Source organism: Neopelma chrysocephalum, unplaced genomic scaffold, assembly GCF_003984885.1.
Source record: "Neopelma chrysocephalum unplaced genomic scaffold, ASM398488v2 Primary Assembly neopelma1_43, whole genome shotgun sequence".
Taxonomy (NCBI): Eukaryota; Metazoa; Chordata; class Aves; order Passeriformes; family Pipridae; genus Neopelma; species Neopelma chrysocephalum.
In genome coordinates, this window is record NW_020897702.1 from 5,403,255 (window position 1) to 5,423,623 (window position 20,369).

A 20,369-nucleotide genomic window follows, 5' to 3' on the forward strand; every position below is an offset into this window, starting at 1 on the left:
GGTGTTTTGGGCGGCTTTTTACCTTCGTTTTACAACCCCATCTTCACATTGACTGTAGCTCAAGATTATCTCTGTGCACCTGCCATTCTGTAATAGTGTCAAAGGTCTCATTAAGTTCTATTTAAGTACTTGTATCTACAGTTCACTGCCAAACAAGAGTGTCTCAGTAAACAAAACTGAGGGACCACTTCAAAGTTACTACACTAACTTTTTCATCTCAACAGAAATTAAATATTACAAAGCTACAATCCCAAGAGTAACTTTTCCCCTTCACAGTATGTTTCCCAGCAGCTTCTAAGGAAATAAAAATCTTATCATTATGAAGTGCAGACAGATTGTGAAGTTTCATCTCCTGCTCCAAATAAGGGATCATATACATGTCATCCAATCAATGGTTTCATCATTGTTAAAGGGAGAAATAAAGGTATTTCTCACTCTCTGCTAATGAAGACAGTAACTGAAGTTACTGCACTGGTTTATCTCCATTTCCAGGTTACAACTTTTCAGGCCCAACCACAACATACCTAGGGAATACAGAAAGAATTTCCTGTATTAAGTTTTCTCACTGTCCAAATTAATGGATTCTATAATTTATACTCACAGAATTTCTTCCACTGCCCAATATGCAAAAATCTTTGCCAGTAAATTACATTGGACCTTTTTACCTGTCATTTAAATCTTCATACTTTTTAAAGATGCTTTATGATTTTATAAAAATACAGGAAAACATATACACAGTATATTTTTCATGTTGATGTACTTTTTTTTAAAACACTAATATTTCTTTATTTCACCACTCTATTTCTTCACAGGATAAGCTTTCCTCAGAACACCTATAAATATCCCTCACCTAGTTTTAAAGTCTCTTCTTTTTCTCATGCTTATCCTTCTCTGAAAACTGAGATCTGAAAGCTGGAGATCTTGAGTTTTGTCACTTTCCTCTGATTACTTTCTCACTCAGAATAACTTAAAGCACTACAGTAGTAGTAGTTTCAGGCTTTAAGTATCTCATTTTCAAATAGCCTTCCTGAATCTAATTTCAGATTTCCATTTCTTAAAACTCTCTTCATTGAAAGAAACACAAAACAATGGAAGAAAAACACTGTGGCCCCACTGAACCTGTGTGTTAAGCTTTTAAATACAATTTCTCCTTCAGAAACACATTTTAATCTTCCTTGATACACTTAATGTTACTAAGATACCTATTTAAAAAGCGAGTTGCTTACCTGAAATCTACTGGAATTTCACAGATTGCACAATACAATAGCTTGCTGTACTGAATCCAATCACTTTGCCAGCATCGGATCCACCCACCCTTTTCTACTCATTCTGTATCAGAATACAGATGATCCAGGGCACCTTCACACATGACTAGAGTCTCTCATTTCTAGTCCATAAGCTGTCCTTTCTCTAACCAAAATTTTGTTCATTAAGCCAAAACACTAATTTACGCTTTCTCTCAAAACATATAAGGCTAAAGGACACTAAAGAAATCCAACTGAGTAAACTGAAAGACATCCACACGTGGTATACTTGTTGCTGTAAAAAAAAAATCAGGGTAAAAAAACAAAGTACATGAAGAGCATGGACTGAAGAACTCTGGAAAAATACATACAGAAGTGTTTTCACAAATAAGTATATCTGAATCTATTTTCTCTTCTGCCTTTTTTCCATATCCACACGAATAATCTAAGCACACACACAGTAATGAGACCTCACATTGTTTCTTTCTGCTGAACAAACAGTGACCAGTTTAAAGTATCAACAAAAGATGCCGACACGTTAATCTTGTTCTTAGCATGATGGCTGCTCATAGTCCCTTCCAGATGGCTCGGTGTGAAAGGGATGGTGGGATGGGGAAGAAGGAATATTCCATGCTGTTCTGAACATCTGTTCCACTGCGTTCATACATTTGAAAAAACCAACAAAAACCTTACTGCCATTACCAATTTTACTATTTCAACCTAATATTACTATGCTAACACCAAATACAGTGTAAATGATATGCATGCACAGTGGAAAGGAAAAAAATGTCTTTTCAAGCCATATAAGAGCATTTGTTTAGTTTTTACTATTTTAAGAATGGACTTGTTTCAACCAGGAAGTACTTCTGCTGCACTGAAAACAGTTTTCTTTCATATGAACTTTCTTGAAATCTGTATTATACTCCAAGAATTTATTATCGTCCTTTCTCCTATTCAAGCAAACAGAAATTAACTGAGTCACCACTTGTTTCCCTTTAGTTTTATTTGTCTGTACTGAAAAGATACACAGTATGCATTTGGTGGAGCTTGTTTAAATTTTATTTGACCAGTTTTGCACAGCAACTCAAAAGTATTTTCCTTGTGCATATGAAGAAATAGTGGCAGCCTTTGTTTTTTAAGCAGAGTTGAAAGAAATGAAAATATAAATACCTTAATACAGCATACAGTCTACCTCTCAAGAAACATTTACCCTTTAGAAATGCCACCTCTTGAAAAGAAGCACTCAGCCAGAACTAGAAGAAACTCGTCACAGAGTTAAGAGGAAGAAGCAGAGGAAGAAGCAGTGCTTTGTCCTACAGCACAGGAAAAAAGACTTAGATTGATCATCCCCCTCCTTTGTATCATCTTGACATGTGCAAACCATACAGCTGCTGAATTATTCAGCTCTTTGTACTTTGAATAACCAATGATTACATATATGAAATTTTAGAAGTACTGAAACATTGACTGGAAAAGCAGCAGATTGTAAAATCTAATTTTGTTTTAACCTTTAGTACCCTAAATGGTAACATTCAGTGAGGAGTATAAACCAGATGAAGTCAAAAGGAACAAAATCACCAAGCAGCAGAGAGCTAGTTATAACACCAAGCTAATTAGGTCAGGAACAGCCCTCCACTAGCAGGTCAAAATGTTTCCAGATGTCATCTGGAAACAGGCTTGGATCTTAATCAGATGTGAGCAGAGTTCCTTATGTAGACAGAGCCACACAGTTCTCACTCTCCACAGCAAAACTCAGCAGCCCAGAGAGTTGAGAAAATGTCTACAAGCTACTATTTCAAAACCCAGAAGTATTCTAACATAGTAAGACCACAGGGCAATAAATAAAAAAATAATAATTTGAAAAAAAAAAAAAAGAGAACTGCTATTAAATAAGCACTGTTACTTAATTAACAAATCAACCATATCAGGACATTTCCCACCTGAAGGAAATTTCTTTCTTGTTCTCCACCCACCCATTCTAGGATTTTTGGACTGCAGTCCACAATGCAACATTACAAACACAAATCCCTTCTTCATCTGTTTGACAATTAAAATAAGAAGGCAAAAAGTGGCTTTTCATTTCCCAATTTACAATAAACCACTGAGAAACTATTTTAAGTGTGACTCTTTCAATACAGTCTCTTGAATGATGGCATTAAACATCTTGCAGTGCTTGCTTTAAATCTGTTTGGGCTATTTGATGCACAGTTTTCTATGAGTTTAGTTTGGTTATGGAAAGCTACATTTTATGGAAAGTCACATTTTATCTACACTGCAGAAATGGAAAAAATCTGTAACAAAAGAATCATTACCATATAATTTTTTACACTACTTCAGACAATGCTGGAACAAATCACAACAGAATATGGAAAGTCTGCAATTATAAACAAGCTTTTTCTTAACATTTTAAACTACAATAATGCACAAGAGCTCCCGAAGACCATTTAAACTGTATTTGTCCCAGCCTTCCTCCTTCACAAACAGTAAGTATTACCAGAAGCAAATGCCTTGATTATATAAAGAAAACCTAAGTTGCAGCTAGGCTTGCTGACTTATATTGATCCCATTTAACAGAGCCTTACTGGATTTGAAGTGCTCGAAATAACTGTCTGGGTCACAGTCCATGTGACAAAGGCCACCTGGTAAGGCCTCAGGAGCCCTCCTGCAGGGAGAACATGCCATTCAGATCCTCAAATGACCTCAAGCTAAACCAGAAGGAAATTCAGTAATTTGTTTCTCAGAACTTCAATTAACCCTAAATTGGAGGGGAAAGTACAAAGGGGATAAAGGATCCCTTCATGTCCAATAATATCCATTTTATGGCAACACAGTGTTCCTTATTTCCCATATTTACCATTAAAATCCTTTTAGAACAGCAATTTTTAGATAAAAAAATTGATCTGTTCTTAAAACTCTTTTACTCTATAGCAGGTAATCTAAAATGTCACAGGGAAGTGTTAGGTTTTCTTATGCTTCTTTTCCACACAAGAAATCCTCCAGATATCATACATGTATATACACACAAGTACAGTTCATGTACATATATTTTATCTATGCACATACACACACAGTTTATACACATTTTATAGAGAGCAATAATGTAGGTCAAACAGCAAAGGGAAAGGACTTCATATCATGACAATTCAACATCAATCTTTCCCCACCTTAACTCCTAACATGCCTCCTCCACTCTCGGTTCTCACCAGGCAGGAGAGACTTTCCCGCTGGGAAACAACTGCAATGATGCTTTATCAGGCTATCGCACTGTATCACAATCCTTAAAATACCCTGCAGTCAAGCAACTTCAATGTCCACCTAAACAACCACACAGCAACAGCAGAAATTTCCTGGCATGTGTCAGGAAACACACGGACAGCCCCTAAAGACTTAAATTATTACAAAATAAAGCAACATCCCTAGATTTCCTCAAGGTAAAGCTTCACACCCACACCATGAAATTTCAGCAGAAAACAGGATTTCCCAAATTTTCCTAGTTATGACACTACCACCAACACTTTGCTCCCCTTATATATCAGAAATCTGGAAATAGCAATTTGTCTATATGGGGGAAAAAACAGATTTATTTTGGGTGATTTTATGGAAAAATGGAACTAAATATTTTGTGAATCAACATTAAAAATTTCCAACTATTTTCATCCTGAGCCAAGTGCACCATCTGTTCCCATGAAGTCCATCTTTTGGTAGCTACCATAGCTACAGAACTAAGTGCCATGCAATCAAGGATTGATGTACAAATCAAGAAAGATACTATGAGTGACAGAGAGCAACACTCAAGAGAGCAGTAAAAATTTAAAAAGTAAAAGAAAACACATAAAACCAAACCACCACACAAAAAGTCATCACAAAGCACAAACAGCCCTATTAAGCCCCTCCCCTTCCCCCCCCATTAATGCAATTTTTCGTGTTGTGGTTATTTCGCTCTGGGGCCTAAGGAGGGACAAGCTCTGGTCAGAGGTTTTCCCAGGGTGGGGGATGCATTTCATAGCTTTCCTACATGTATCTGCCTGTACATGGTAACCTGAGCACTAGTGATGCTATTTCCCTCTTCCAGGTAATCTTCCTTGTTGTATTCCATACAGTTAAGACTTTCAAGTAAATCACAGAAACCATTCCTGTTTGATGCATAAGAAATTAGCAGTGTGTTATTTTTCAGTTCATAAAATAAAATAGCAGCAGTTACAGATGGCACAGCAGAACATCCAGTTACCAGAAGTACAGGAGCTCCCTATACCCCAACAACTGAACCACGAGCACATAACAAGTAGGGTCCAGCACAAATCAAGATGGATCATACTCCTTTTCCTGGCCTTATCAATACTGAAGACATTTTTTTAAAACTAACTTACATGGGCAGTTATCCATTTATACCTTTCACCAAGAACAGAATCCAATAGAAATGAAACTGCAGTAAAAAAATAAATCAAATAAATCTGAACACACTTGATACACATGTTACTAATATATGAGCACAATCAGACTGTAAGCAGCTACATCTCCCCAAACAAAAAACATAACCTTCTTTTGTGACAGATCCTCTTTCTTACTAGCAACACAAATTCAGATATCCAAATTCTGGCCACCATTAACTTCCTAATAATTCAACATACCAGCCTGGTCTTAGATTGGTCTTTTTCCCATTGTTTTGTTTTAGAGTTTTGGTATTGTTTTGAGTTGGGCTTTTTTGGGTTTTTTTGTTTGTTTGTATTTTTGTTTGGTTTGGTTTTGGTTGGGTTGGGGTTTTTTTTTTGTTTCATTGGGGGGTTTTTTTGGGGGGTGGGGATGTTAAATAAAGCTAAAATCAACGTCCAGCAGTAGTACAAGTAACATGCTTTGATACAGTAACATTGGCTTACAAAACCTTATTTGCAGCATTAAAGAGATTTCCTCGTTACACATACAGTAACTCCCATTGTGAGACGAATAAGCTACTATAAAACCATAGTGAGTCTCAGATAGAATTCAGCAGTTAGTCTGCTGTAAAAATCCCCTTTCAAGACTTGAAGGCTGGAAAGTTGTGTTCCATGAAATTTGGCGTTGTATCAACACATCTCCATGGAGCTGACCAGGCAGAAGTGCTCCAGAAACCAGCTTCAAGGAAAAAAGCATTCTTACCATGCATAAAAAAAATCACTAAGAAGAGGCTTAAGCAACTTTTTCTCCTAGCTAAAATTATCAAAACTTAGCTGAGATTACCTGGGAATGCAGAGGTTACCAATGACAATACTAAATAATTTTTAAAGTCTGCTTCATTCCAGCATTTTAAATCCATGCATTTAAATATCCTCTGTGGAACCTTTTGTAAACCAAGGCTTTCTGTTTTTCTTCAAGACATACATGTATATACATCTTGAAAATGTAAAATTAGCTTTTTAAGTCTATGAAATTTCAGAACCTAACACTGAATGTTTGAAAGCATCATATTGATTTACACCTATGTCTATAACTCTCCTCTTGCAGTCAGTGCCAAGTGAGGGTGAATGCCAAGTGTGAGTTGGGAGGAAAATAGTATTACATATAATAAAAGCACAATTGATCAAAACATATGGAGTCCACAAGAAAGAGCAGCACCATCCATCAGAGGTTTTTCACTTGTGAACGCCTGGAGATGTTCAAAGACTTCAAAATGAGTCAGGGAAACAGTAACTAAGACTGCATTAGCAAGTTGTGTGGTACAACAGGAGCAGACACCTGCAGAGCAGAATAGCTGCTGATGATGATCCTGTGTCCATCTTGTATACATTTTTTTCATAAGGAAGCAGGAATACTTGTTCCAAACTAGCATTCTCCCAGTCTCATGGCCCATCAGATGCTGAACACCATCACATATGCTCCTAGAGAGAACCTTTTGGTTTTAGACTCATCAGAAAGGAAAAGAGTTCACATATTCCACATCTGGGGAATCTGCATCATAAATATAATCCCAGATCCAAGCCAAACCTATAGCATAATGCATCCTAAAATGCCTGTTGTTTCAGCATGTTTGAATTCACTATGTAAAGACTGAAAAAGAACAGTTTTATTTTCATTTTAATTTTATGAGGACAAGGTGGAAGAGGCAAATACTGCTTAAAAAACCCCCAATCATCTAAGGCTGAAAACCTGACACACAGTATTTTTTAATTATGGCTCCCTCCAATATTTACCAGTGATGGCTCCATGGGAAAGGAGGGAATAAAACAACGCTATGTATAAGAGTCTTAGTTTCACTGGTCCTCTCGCTCCCTATAATGCACTCAGCCACCCAACACTTGCGGAAAGATTTCATCTTCCTCACTAGCTGGCAGTCAAACACATACCAAATTCCTGGCAATACAGCCAGCTAACACCCACTGAAAGAGGAACAGACTGCCTAAACCTAGCAAGGCTGTAACTGCCAAGTAGCATCAGAAAGCTTATTACAGTAAGGTTACCTAATACCTGTGTTCCTATAATATATGTAAGGCTAGACATTAAATTTACTCTCCAAACCCAAGAAAGGCAAGAAATAGCATTCCCAATAATAGGGCGGAGAGGCACAAAGCTACTTGATGATGGTGACCAGCACACAAGGTCTGTAGAAGGATCGGAAGTTGGACCTAGATCATATCAATACTTAGCAACAAATGCTTCAACCACAAAATGAGTTATGTTTCTGTCTCAGACACAAACCCCAGTCATTGCCTTAGGACCCGCACCCCCTGAAGTTGTGCTTTTTAAGACAGCTGTAAGCCAACCACTCCTTGATTTAATTAAATAGATTCCTTCCCCCATTCCCTGTTTCAACCTCTGTGCTATTATTGCTGCTGCTCCTGCCTGAGCTGGTTCTAGTGCTGGAATCAGACTGGAAGTCAGCAGAAACTTAATCCAGAGGAAAGAAGTCAAAGCAGTTTATGGAATTACTGCCGTTATATCTGAGAGCACACAAGTGATAGTGAGAGCACTCAATCTGCTTCAGCACAAAGAAAAAAACAACAACAAAGCAATTCAAGCTAAACTCCCACTTCATACCGAAACATGACAGAGGCATGCAAAACACCAATTACAATGTTTAGTTGGGTAGGTGAACAGCAAGCTAAGCACAAGTGACTAGATAACAAGACCTGAAAGTGTAATTAAACTGCTTCCTACAAGAAATGGCATCAATATTGTCATATTAAAAGAATTTTAGTCCAGTCATATAATATCCTGAGTTGGAAGGGACCCATGAGGATAGCCAAATCCAATTCCTAACTCCACACAGGGTGAACCAAAAGTTAAACCAGATACTTAAGAGTTGTCCAAATGCTTCTTGAACTTTGAAATACTTGGGGTCACGACCACTTCCCTGTGGAACTTGTTCCAAGTGCTTGACCACCACTCTCAGTGAAGAACTTTTTCAAAATATCCATTCTCAATTTCCCCTGATGCAGTTTTACGTCATTTCCTTGCACCTTGTCACTGGACACCAGACACAGACAAGATCAGCACCTCCCTCACAAGGAAGTTGTAGACAGCAGTAAGGTCACCCCTCAGTACCTCCTCCAAGCTTAAATCTAGTATGGCCAGCTGCTCCTCATAAAGTCATGCCCTCCAGTCCTCGTCCATCTTACTGGTAGGAACACAAACCTATGACACCAAAGATCTCAGAGCTCTTGCAATTTTCTGTCACCTTCTGCTGCCACATTTCCCAAAATCATGTAGAAGTCCCAGCAAACTCTGAGAAGGTCAACAAAAAATTCACTGAGTAGAAGAAAACAGATATTTCTTATACATTTATTCCTCAGGCTCAGAGAGGCATCTGTCATGTCCCAAGGACTTTACTACGACATTCCGTGAATGCATTACAGATTCTGCTTACCTTGTTAGACACCTAAGTAGTTTATGGCTCCATCATTTCCATCTCTTCCTGAAAAACATCCTTTTAGCAAATGCTAACCTGGTATACATTGATTTCTGGGGTTTGTTTACAAAAAGAAAAAAGCAGCATATACCCATAAATATTTAAGGCCAAATTTATTTTAAAAGCATGAAATATTAAATATATATACGTTCTATAAATATACAGTACTCTGAAATAGGAGGATGGATAGAAGACAAAGACAAAAATTGGTATTCTCGTCTCAGGAACAAGAAGTCACCAATCTGATGAAAAGTGCCATCAAGAAAAGCAGGTCCTTTCCTCCTCATAAATTGTGAAGATCCCTTTCTTCTTTTGCAGGAGAGTAAGATGGAATCAAGGACAAGCCATTAAAAAAATTTAAGGAACCACTCTCTATATTTTTTGGATCTAAAAAAATCTTAATTCTTACTATTTGTAGAGAACAGAACATTTCTTTACTTGTTTACCATTACTTTAATCAGCAATCATAAAATAGTATGCAAGTAGATTACATGTCGAACTGATCAAATTCATATTTCTTAATTGCAGAGAGAAACACCCAACTATCAAAATTAGCCAAACACCTGAAAAGAAGTTGCTCAGTTTTATATTGAGAAGATGCCCTGTCCACATTTTAGAGATACAGGCCATTTTCTTCCTTTACAGAAGACCTACTGACAGTGCTTCATCTCCTCTTTCACTTCTAGCACACCACTCTCTACTCCAGTTGCCAATACAGCAAGGAAGACTTGTGTTTTTCCCACATCCTACAGCTGCTTTCCTCTACTAACTCAGACTCTGCTCTCCACACCTCACTTCTGGCAATGTCTATTACTTTACAAGTAGCCAGCTGGTCCAACAAGAGTTGGAGGCATTGGTAACGTAACTAAGAGGAGAGGAATAAACTAATGCTTCCAACTACCCTTTCTTGCCTGCAGTTTTACATTGAAACATTTGCCCAAAAGCCCTATTGGGTACAAAACATTTCTCTCTTTTTTTTTTAGTATTAGAAATGTTTATTAGTCATAGACAGATTCTAAAGACTTTCTTACTCTCAGAAGAAAGAGTCCAGTAACTAAAAGAATGGGACAGAGAAGTTGCTTCTCCCCCCTTCCCTATCCACTCTCCAGAGACATTCCGAACTCCCCTCCCACTGTCAGGGTAAAATATCTTGTTCAAAGGCTGTGTTCTTATTTGAATATGAGAACTCCTCCAATAGGCCCCATAACACATCAACTCTTTTAACAAGCCCTCAAAACTAACTGCAGCTTCTCCCCAAATAATAGGGAAAATGCACCTGGCTACCTAAATGCTGATGCTACAGATCAGGCAGCCATCCGTAAAGACTCGTTGCTTTATTTTTAAGTATCGTGGCTAGGCTTCGCGAACGAAGATTTGGGGAGGGCTCTACCCACGTTTGTTGCACGTGCGTTGGTGGCTAAAAAGGCCAATACGAGAGAGGCATGTCCGCTTGGAAAAGGCACAGCAGAAAGACTCCTTAGGAGATATATTCTGCAAGGCACGATTCTTTCTGCGTTGTCTTTTCTCCTCAAGGGTGATCCTGCGTGTGTTCTCAAAAACATCAGCAGCGTTATAGATGGTGTGTCTCCAGGCCTCCCGATTGGAGACCGGAGTAGACCAGTTATGTTGATCAATATGGCCGAGGTTGAGATGTTGTTTGAGAGAGTCCTTGTATCTTCTCTTTGGGGTTCCTCTCTTGCGGCAGCCGGTGGCAAGTTCACCATAAAGCAGGATCTTAGGGAGGCGGTGGTCCTTCATCCTGGAGACGTGCCCTGCCCAGCGCAGCTGTGTTCTCAGTAACATGGCCTCAATACTTGTGATTGCTGCTTGTGTTTTTAAGTATAAGGAGTCATTAATACCTTTTGTTAAACTGTTTCAATGCACAGCTGAGGCTGTGTTGTAGCTGCAACTAGATAATTTAATGTTTAATCCTAAAGGCTCTTCCTGGTGGTGTCAAGCAACAGGACAAGAGTCAACAAAGAGAAAGTCACACACAGAAGTTCCACCAAAATACAAGGAAGAACTTCTTTACTGTGTGAGTGACCGGGCACTGGAACAGATTTCCCAGAGAGGTTGTGGAGTCTCCCACACTGGGGATATTCAAGAACCATTTGGACACAATCCTGTGCCATGTGCTCTAGGATGCCCCTCCTTGAGCAAAGAGGTTGGACAAGATGACCCACTGTGGTCCTTCCAACCTGACCCATCCTGTGAAATATAAAAACTGCACACAAAAAATGAGGAAGCTTTAAAAGCTGATGTTTTATTTACAAGTAAAGGTATATGACTGCAATGACTATTGATAAATTATGCTTTAATTTTGTTCCTCAATTTAAAGAACCATAGAATCAGCTGAGTTGGAAGGGACCTCTGAGATCATCAAGTCCAACCCTTGACCCACTACTGCCGTGGTTGCTAGACCATGGCACTAAGTGCCACATCCAGTCTCATCTTAAAAACCTCCAGGGATGGAGAATCCACCACTTCCCTGGGCAGCCCATTCCAATGCCTGATTACCCTTTCTGTAAAGAATTTCTTCCTAATATCTAACCTAAACCTCCCCTGGCACAGTTTAAGACCAGGTCCTCTTGTCTTGCTGACAGTTGCATGGGACAAGAGACCAACCCCAACCTGGCTACAACCTCCTTTCAGGGAGTTGTAGAGAGTGATGAGGTCTCCCCTGAGCCTCCTCTTCTCCAGGCTAAACAACCCCAGCTCCCTCAGCCTCTCCTCATAGGGCCTGTGCTCCAGTCCCTTCACCAGCCTTATTGCTATTCTCTGGACCTGCTCCAGCACCTCAATATCCTTCCTGAACTGAGAGGCCCAGAACTGGACACAGGTGTGGCCTCACCATCTAGATCCCGATGATCACTCTTTTGAACTTAAAGAAAGCAGCTTGAAATTAATTACAGCACCTATTTACAAATTAAAAAACACGATCAATTATTTTTCCCAGTCCAGTTCCACAATGGTTAGACTGAACTTTGCCCTGAGTTTGAGTCTATATATTTAGCACACTGGACCAAAATACTTTCCATACTTTCCCTACCATTAAATTGCGTTGAACAAAACAGTTTCCTAGATGTTCATTCTTAACATTAGTTAGTAGATTTTGAACCTGAACATGTTGAAGTGAAAACAATGGGGAAAAAATTAAATCCTGGAATGTCCATGATGCTTTTGTTTTGCTTTAAATAAAGAAAGATGCAGAATTCTGAAGTGAACCTACTATAAACTTGCCTCCCTCCCAGCACTGCTGTTGCTGTTATACCGGCAATAAAAATCTTTTCCTGTGAAATGCAATTATTAGTTTAAAACTCATTGAGCTGATGAGGTCACACAATCCAAGAGGAACAGATTTCTTAACTGCAGCTGTAACCAGCTGGTTGCTGAGCAAAAAGACGGCTGCTATTGCCACCTCTGTGGTGAGGCTCCAGGAGGCAATACTGTGGTTGTTGGCACCCTTCCTGAGCCTATTTGAGAACCGCATCAAAGCAAGCAAGACCTGCAGGACTACATCAGAGACCACAGCTTTTGTGATCTGATAGGGTAACAATAGGCACAAATGCATTGACTCCAACTCTCAAAGGCTGTCATTTAAAGTCATCTATGATTTCATGGATCTTCTACACACCTCGCTAACTTATGTAACAAACCTATCAATACTTACATTGCTCTTTAAGTTACATTACACTTCAAAACTGTCAGTGTAATCTACAGAGACTACAACCTGCATATATTAAAAAAAATCAAGCCGTTAGAGACTAATCTACACAGAGTTCAAGAAGAAATTTAACTACATCAGTTAAATTTAGAAACTGATTTAGTTAATCATTGCACAGGCAACCAAGATTTAAGCCTCATCTTAACACAGATCCCTACACACTAGCTGCATAATTCCGAAAGGAATTATGATGCCAATCATAGAAAAAGTTCAGAGAACAGGCTAATGACTGCATTTATTTGCAGTAATGAAGTAGTACTGAATATCCCAGTCTCAGACAGTGATAACAAAGAATATTTATATATGTGCTCATAACACTCCCTTGAAAACATGAGTGTGCTAAGGCTCTCACAGAACAGATGCCAGTTTTAATACACAAAAGAAGCAGCTTAGTAACATCAAACCTATTTTGCCAGGCTCCAATTTAAAATATAAAGCCCCTCAACTCCATGCAGTCCAGTCCAAAACCTAGAGTAAGTGCCTACTGAATAGGGTGACACCTAAGACAGGCAAAAGTTAAGCCCAAACATTCAGCCTCATGTAGTATCAGAATCAATCAGAAAACAAGCGCACAGAAAATGCTTGTACCTCAAGATCTGAATCTGTGATCACTTCTTTGTCATGTTTTTAGTCAGTTTCTCCCCAAACCAGTTATTTGGCTTTACCATCTGTAATGCAAGAATTCTGGGATATTTTCTCTTCTCTCATAGCCTTTTTTTTCTCCCCAGGAGACCATATGGAAAATTGTCCTACTACGCCCCCCCCATCCACTGTTATGTGATTAGTGATCTTCAGCTTTTGGCTGGCCAAGTAGTCCAAAAACCTTCCACAATTCTCCAGAGACTACTTCTCTCTCCTGCCCAACTTACTTTTCACACTCACTCTCCCATACTCCAGAAAGCTTCTTTCCTTCACAGAAATGGAGGTTACAGTCTTCTGAAGAAAATTCCTAAGAAACTTTTCCTAGTACCTTGTTTTAAATCAAGAATTTAAGTTCCTAAATCATTCTCTGATTTACCAGCCACAAAGGCTACAGGATACAGGTTACATAACTGAAAAGTCAGATAGCACAGGCAGAAGTCTTTGCAGGTAAATTTTGTTTAACCCTGACTAAAAATATTTAAGTTGCTTTTCCAATAAAAGTATTTCTAAAGACTGGAACAGTCTTATCCACACAGCAATCACAAACAATTTTAACATCTTCTACAAAACACATAACTGAATGTGTAACATTTTTATTTGCCAAACTAACTATAAAGGTGTATTTCTTAGAATTGCTTGCATGTGATGACAAAAGAATTCTTCCACCAGTTTAGTGAATTGATTATTGGGGCTGATAAGCATCAGGGTCTGTTTTCAAGCCCTACTTGAAAACCTGACTACACACTCTTTCTTTGTGAAAGACACTTGTGTACAGTAGTATTTTAGGTTTATAATGGAAGTTTAGAAAAGCCAGTGCATGCTACTCATGCAGGATGGCATGTTAAGCAATCAGAAGCTTTCATAAACATTTAATATAGTATTTTTAGCAACTTTAATATTTTAGGGGGCATTTATATTAGCAAAACACAGTAGGAAATTCAGAAAAGTGAGCAAAGACAAGGCACAATTACAATCCAAGCGATGAAATTAGTAACTTAATTTAAAATTAAAATGCCTTACTATGCATACTGAACAGGTGAACTAAGCCATTTAAATTTTTAATTATGACTTGTAAGTGAAATTCTTTGAAGCAGAAATTTAAAAAGAAAAAATACTACATTTCTGTACAAATCAACCCTTATTTTAAGTATAAGTTTCCCATTTTATTGACCAGGTAGAGTTTCCATATTTTATGTCCAATTAAAATGTCTGCGATACATGAATGATCAATGTTCAATCAAAAATTAGAATTTGTTTACTAAAATTAAGTTTCAATATTTAAAAAAAAAAATCAAAGGTTGATTATTTTCAAGTATGTTCAACATTGTCTTTAAATACCCTTCAGTTACATTAAACTTCAGACTGTTAAACACTAGACACTTCAATTAAACTCTACATGAAAGTTGTGCTTAACCTGCACAAAGAAACAGAAAATATTTGATAATACTACACTGAGTATAAACAGCAAATATCTCAAAACAATTTTTGAAGTTTTTTGAATAAATATAACCTAGGTAAAATATTCCAAAACCTAGGTTCTTATTCCTGTAATAACTAATTTCTACAGAATCTCACGAATAAAAGCAATGATGTTTCCATGCATCATGAAATGCAACTGAAATATAACAGTGATGTAACATTCACTGCTTCATTAAATAATAAGCAATATGTTAATCTAATAACCTAGTAGTGAGGCATATTTTCAGTCTTTATATCTGGTTTACCAATTTTTTTGCAGACTACTTTCCCTGATACACTTTCTCCATTTTTGAAATTTACAGTGGGTGACCTTTTTTCCAAACATTTCAATCTATAACCATCAAGTTACCTTACCGTTTAATGGGGAATGCGAGAGGGGTAAAGGGGGAAAGAATGGGGGTTTTTACATTCTTTTTCTTCAAAGGCTGTTGCCATAACTTTCACATTTCTATATGCACCAACCATATTGCTTACTGATCCCTTCATTTCTCCAAGGAAAGTTTACTACTTGACACTGTGAATGCATGCATTTTCCAGAATTCTTCTTTTTCGCAACTTGAAATGCAATGTCTTTCAGAACATATATGCTGATAAGCACTTGAATATCATCAAGCATATAATCAGAACTCAAAATTAAAATAAGCATATGCAAATTTCAGCTCAAGGGACAAAGTGTGGCAAAGGATCATAGCCAGGATTACAGACAGAGTCAGCTCTCCAGGCAAAGCCAACAGTATCCTAAAGCACTGTTGCACACTTTGTTGTTATTCACAGACCTTGAAGCAAGGCTGGCAGTGGTTTCTGCCAAAGGCAGCACTGTGGTGTGCAATGCAGGAAAAAAAACAGTCTCTCCTACAAGTAGATAATATTACTTTTAACTTCACCCTCACAGAAGCAAGAACAAACCTGGTCTCCAGCTTCTTCCATTGTTCAAAAGGTTTCTCTTTCCCACTGCAGAAACCAACACGCTGCAGCCCCCAGAATAAATATACACATATATATATATGCTTATCAGTTTTACTTATTCTAACAAAATTGTCTGCACTTTGGCAGCAGTCCTTCATTAGCACCTCCCAGCGTGTCCCACGTCTTATGTCACACAGTGACCAACACAACAGATCATCATCATGGCTAGGTTTCGCGAACGAAGATTTGGGGAGGGCTCTACCCACGTTTGTTGCACATGCGTTGGTGGCTAAAAAGGCCAATACGAGAGAGGCATGTCCGCTTGCAAAAGGCACAGCAGAAAGACTCCTTAGGAGATATATTCTGCAAGGCACGATTCTTTCTGCGTTGTCTTTTCTCCTCAAGGGTGATCCTGCGTGTGTTCTCAAAAACATCAGCAGCGTTATAGATGGTGTGTCTCCAGGCCTCCCGATTGGAGGCCAGAGTAGACCAGTTATGTTGATCAATATGGCCAAGGCTGAGATGTTGTTTGAGAGAGTCCTTGTATCTTCTCTTCGGGGCTCCTCTCTTGCAGCAGCCAGTGGCAAGTTCACCATAAAGCAGGATCTTAGGGAGGCGGTGGTCCTTCATCCTGGAGACGTGCCCTGCCCAACACAGCTGTGTAACACAACAGATATTCCTCACCTAAATGTCTACGGTGTTGAGTGTGGCAGCTGAGACAGACTGAGGGAGGGGGATATTTCCCCACAAAGCTAGTTTAATATCAATAAATATAAATCTTTTATTATCCGTTGCACTTTGAGGCAAACAAATATTTAACCTCAGCAGATTTAGTTTAAATCTCTTAGACAATACATCAACAAAGTACAGATTATACAGGGTAAAAGTAATTAACAGATGTACATTTATAAATCCAGTATCTCATGAACAACCACGAAAAGTAAATTTATTTCTGTTTTCTACACAATAAGATTAGTATTTAACTGCTACTAGCCTCCTGACCTAGCAATGCTTATGACATTTGTTTCAGGGCCTAATACAGCACATCTTCAACATCACAAAAATATAGACCTCCTTCCCAAGGTTAACTCAAAACTTTCTGAACAGTTTCCAAAATTCATCATGGTCTTCAGTTCAAGGGACTTACCACAGTCTTCAAAGCTATTTGTAATAGATTCACACAAACGCAAAGGAAGTGACAAGGAATGTTCAGTAAGAGGTCTCTTGAACAACTTACCATTTAAAAAGGAATACACAGAATATCTTCACTGTTTACACGTTTTAGGAGACAGCTGTTCTGTAACTTGCTAGCCCACTCAGGTGGCTTTCTCTGCAAACAAAGACAAATTTGAACTTAGTCTTCCAGTAATAGAATAATAAAAGGTATGCATTAAAAATGGATTTCAGTTCAGCGATCAGATAAAAAAAACTTAGTAAAACATGCATGAGCATAATCTAGAAAATTTTAACTGTTTTGTGCTAAACATGTCATGTTACAGCTTAATTTTTTTCAAGGTAAGAAAATAGCTTGCTATTTTATAATCAATGCCATTTATTTAACTGGAAATATCTGCAGAGGAGGTAACATTTACCCACGTGAAGACTATGGAGATGGAAAAATGAGATAATGGTCTATAGTAAAGCACAATAAAACAGCAGGTTTGAGTCCCTCTGAGATATTTCACAGCAAATTAAATATAACTAAACACAAACCCACTAAAACGAACAGACTAAAAAAGCAATGAGAATCTCTTGCAAAAATTAAGTATTGAGAGGTTTCCATGAAACTATTACAGTTCCTAGCATCAAGAGAATATTCTGAATTATAGATTAACATTTATTCATACACGAAATTCTTATAAATTAAAGTTTTTTGTGGTTAAGATATAAATGCCCTTTCTAAAAGAACTGCACAAAAGCAATCTTTAAACTAGATCACTTGCTCATAGGAGACTAATACTACAGCCATATTTTTAAAGGTTTCTGCTATGCATTTCTTGATGAACTTGCTTAAATATTTTAGACAATTAAAATTTACAAGAGAAAAAAGTTTTGAAGAACACAATTATAAAACAGGATTTATAAGAAAGCCAAAGCATCTAAAAAAGCAAAATATTAGAGCTTTAGCATCATGGTACCCAAAAACTCAATTCCAGTAAGCGTTGGTGCAATAACCACCTATTCCAGATATCATATTGCCCTCTAGTTAACTTGCTAACAAAATCTACCAGTTGGCCAAGATCTTGATCCTCACTTAAACATTTATGTGCTTAGAGAAAGAACTGTTCTGAAGTTACACATTATAAAAGACTCACGTACATGTAAGTAATTCTCATTACCAGGATAGGTGTACTATAAGGGGAAAAAGTGCTTCCAAACACGGCTTCACAATCCCAACTACATTTACATCAGACAGGATCCTATTAACCTAAGGTAACATTAGATGAACATGGACCTACTGAAGGGATTCCAGAAGGGTCACAATGATTATAAGAGGGGCTGGAGCACCTCTCCTATGAAGATGGGAGCCTGGAGAAGAGAAGGCTCTGGGGAGACCTCATAGCACCTTCTAGTCACTAAAGGAGGTCAATAAGAAAGCTAGAGAAGGAGTTTTTGCAAGGGCACATAGTGATAGGACAAGGGGGAATGGCTTTAAACTGAAAGAGGGTAAGTTTAGATTACATATGAGATAATTCTCCACTGTGAGAATGGTGAGACACTGGAACAGGCTGCCCAGAGAAGTTATGGAAGTGTTCAAGGCGAGGTTGGATGGGGCTTTGAGCAGCCTGGCCTAGTGCAAGGTGTTCCTGCCCACAGCATCTAGTTGGAACTAGATGTTCTTTAAAAGTCTCTTCCAACCCACTCCGTTCTATGATTCTGTGACTTCAACCAACAGTGATATACCTGTGGTTCAGAAAACAGTAAATCTGCTTTAGAGCTATTAGCACTAGATTAAAAACACTACAGAACAGACATCATAGAGCACTTGTAGGACAAGGTGACCGAAACTTTATATAGAACTTAAACCCTCTAGTACTATCAGGGTGACTGAGAACATACTTAAACATTGCATTAGCCTCAGCAGCAAAAGCACCTTACGAAGTTCTCAGTTGCACACATCAGCTACACGACCCTGTGTGCATGTTGCAGTTTACCACTGCCACCAGTTACATCAGCACACCATCTGCACTGCTGCACTACACAAACAGGATCACTGAATCCATCCTGTGATAAAAGAACTCCTCACTCAAGTCAACAATATGTGTGACCTATGCAGGGATAAGAAGGCTGAGAATTACCACCCAAAAGTGAGGATGAGACAGCTTTCACAGCGAAATGAAAGCAAATCAACTATTCTGACATATATTCCAGAGGTTGGTACAAATCCTTACATGGTTAAATAAAGACATCAAGGTATAGCCAATGTTTAGCAGTTTTAGATTTTTTTTTTAAATCAGATTTTTGTTTTTTTTTTTTCTTTTCAAGTAGAACATTGAAAAAGATCCACGGTAAGCCAGAGAAGAAATGTTGGACTCTCTCACTATGTATTCTTCATTTAATAATAAATAATAATGGCCCATCTTCGCGAACGAAGATTTGGGGAAAGGTCTTTTTACCTTTCCAGCCTGCGCAATGGATTTTTTAGGTGAGACACAGCCTGCGCTGAACTGAGCCCACCCTTTAATCCTAAGGTTCAGCTGCCAGGGCCAAGCAAGCTTGGACAATGGCAGTGAGGTCCTCAGGACGTAGGTTTGTTTAGAGTGTCCTTCTCATAGATGGATGGCCTCACAGGGCTAACGACCTCCATCAGGCCAGGAGACCGGGGACTAGAACCCGTGGTCGCAGCAGTGAAAGTCCTGCACGCTAACCACTAGGCCACCAGGGGTCTCATTCTTCATTTAAGGCACATAGTTATGACCAAAAAATGTGTCAAATGTACACAACATGAGATACAGAAAGGAAAATATATTTTGGTACACCACTAACAGTCCAGCAATATCTATCCACTGCCACAATTACAAAAATACACACACTCCCTTTTGAACAGACTCCTTCTTCCCACAAAACCCTCAAGAGGGAAAAAACCCCCAATGAAAGCCATTATAAAAAGATTCTTACTCATTACCGAGTACATCACTGACTCCTCTGCCAAGTGCCCCATTTCACTCATTCACTGACTAAATTACAGAAAGTACTAAACAGAAAGTTTCAATGGGATAAGAATATATAGATGCCAAATGTGTAACACAAAATTCTGATCAGAAATTTATATCCAGCTGAATTTTGTTTAAAATCAATGAACATTTTAAAGCTTTCTAAACAGGACTCCTCGAAATGAAGAGATTGTAGATAAGCAATTTGAAGAACAAGCTATATGGTACACAGAGGATTACTTCAAAAATCCACAGGGGAAAAAAAAAACCAGAAAGGATTTAATGCAAGACATAACTTTTACACAGATTGAGGATTAAAAGTATCCAAATGGCAGGTCATC

The 20,369-nt window shown here is 38.3% G+C and overlaps 1 protein-coding gene across 3 annotated transcripts in view; it reads right to left on the minus strand.

Annotated features, from left to right (window-relative positions):
* WASF3 (WAS protein family member 3) overlaps window positions 1–20,369 on the minus strand; it is a 71,194-nt gene that overhangs the window by 33,898 nt on the left and 16,927 nt on the right. For all 3 annotated transcript variants that reach the window (XM_027677844.1, XM_027677839.1, XM_027677840.1), the window contains exon 2: window positions 17,112–17,204. The gene's annotated coding sequence lies outside the window, so the exon portion shown is untranslated. The remainder of the gene's footprint in view (window positions 1–17,111; window positions 17,205–20,369) is intronic.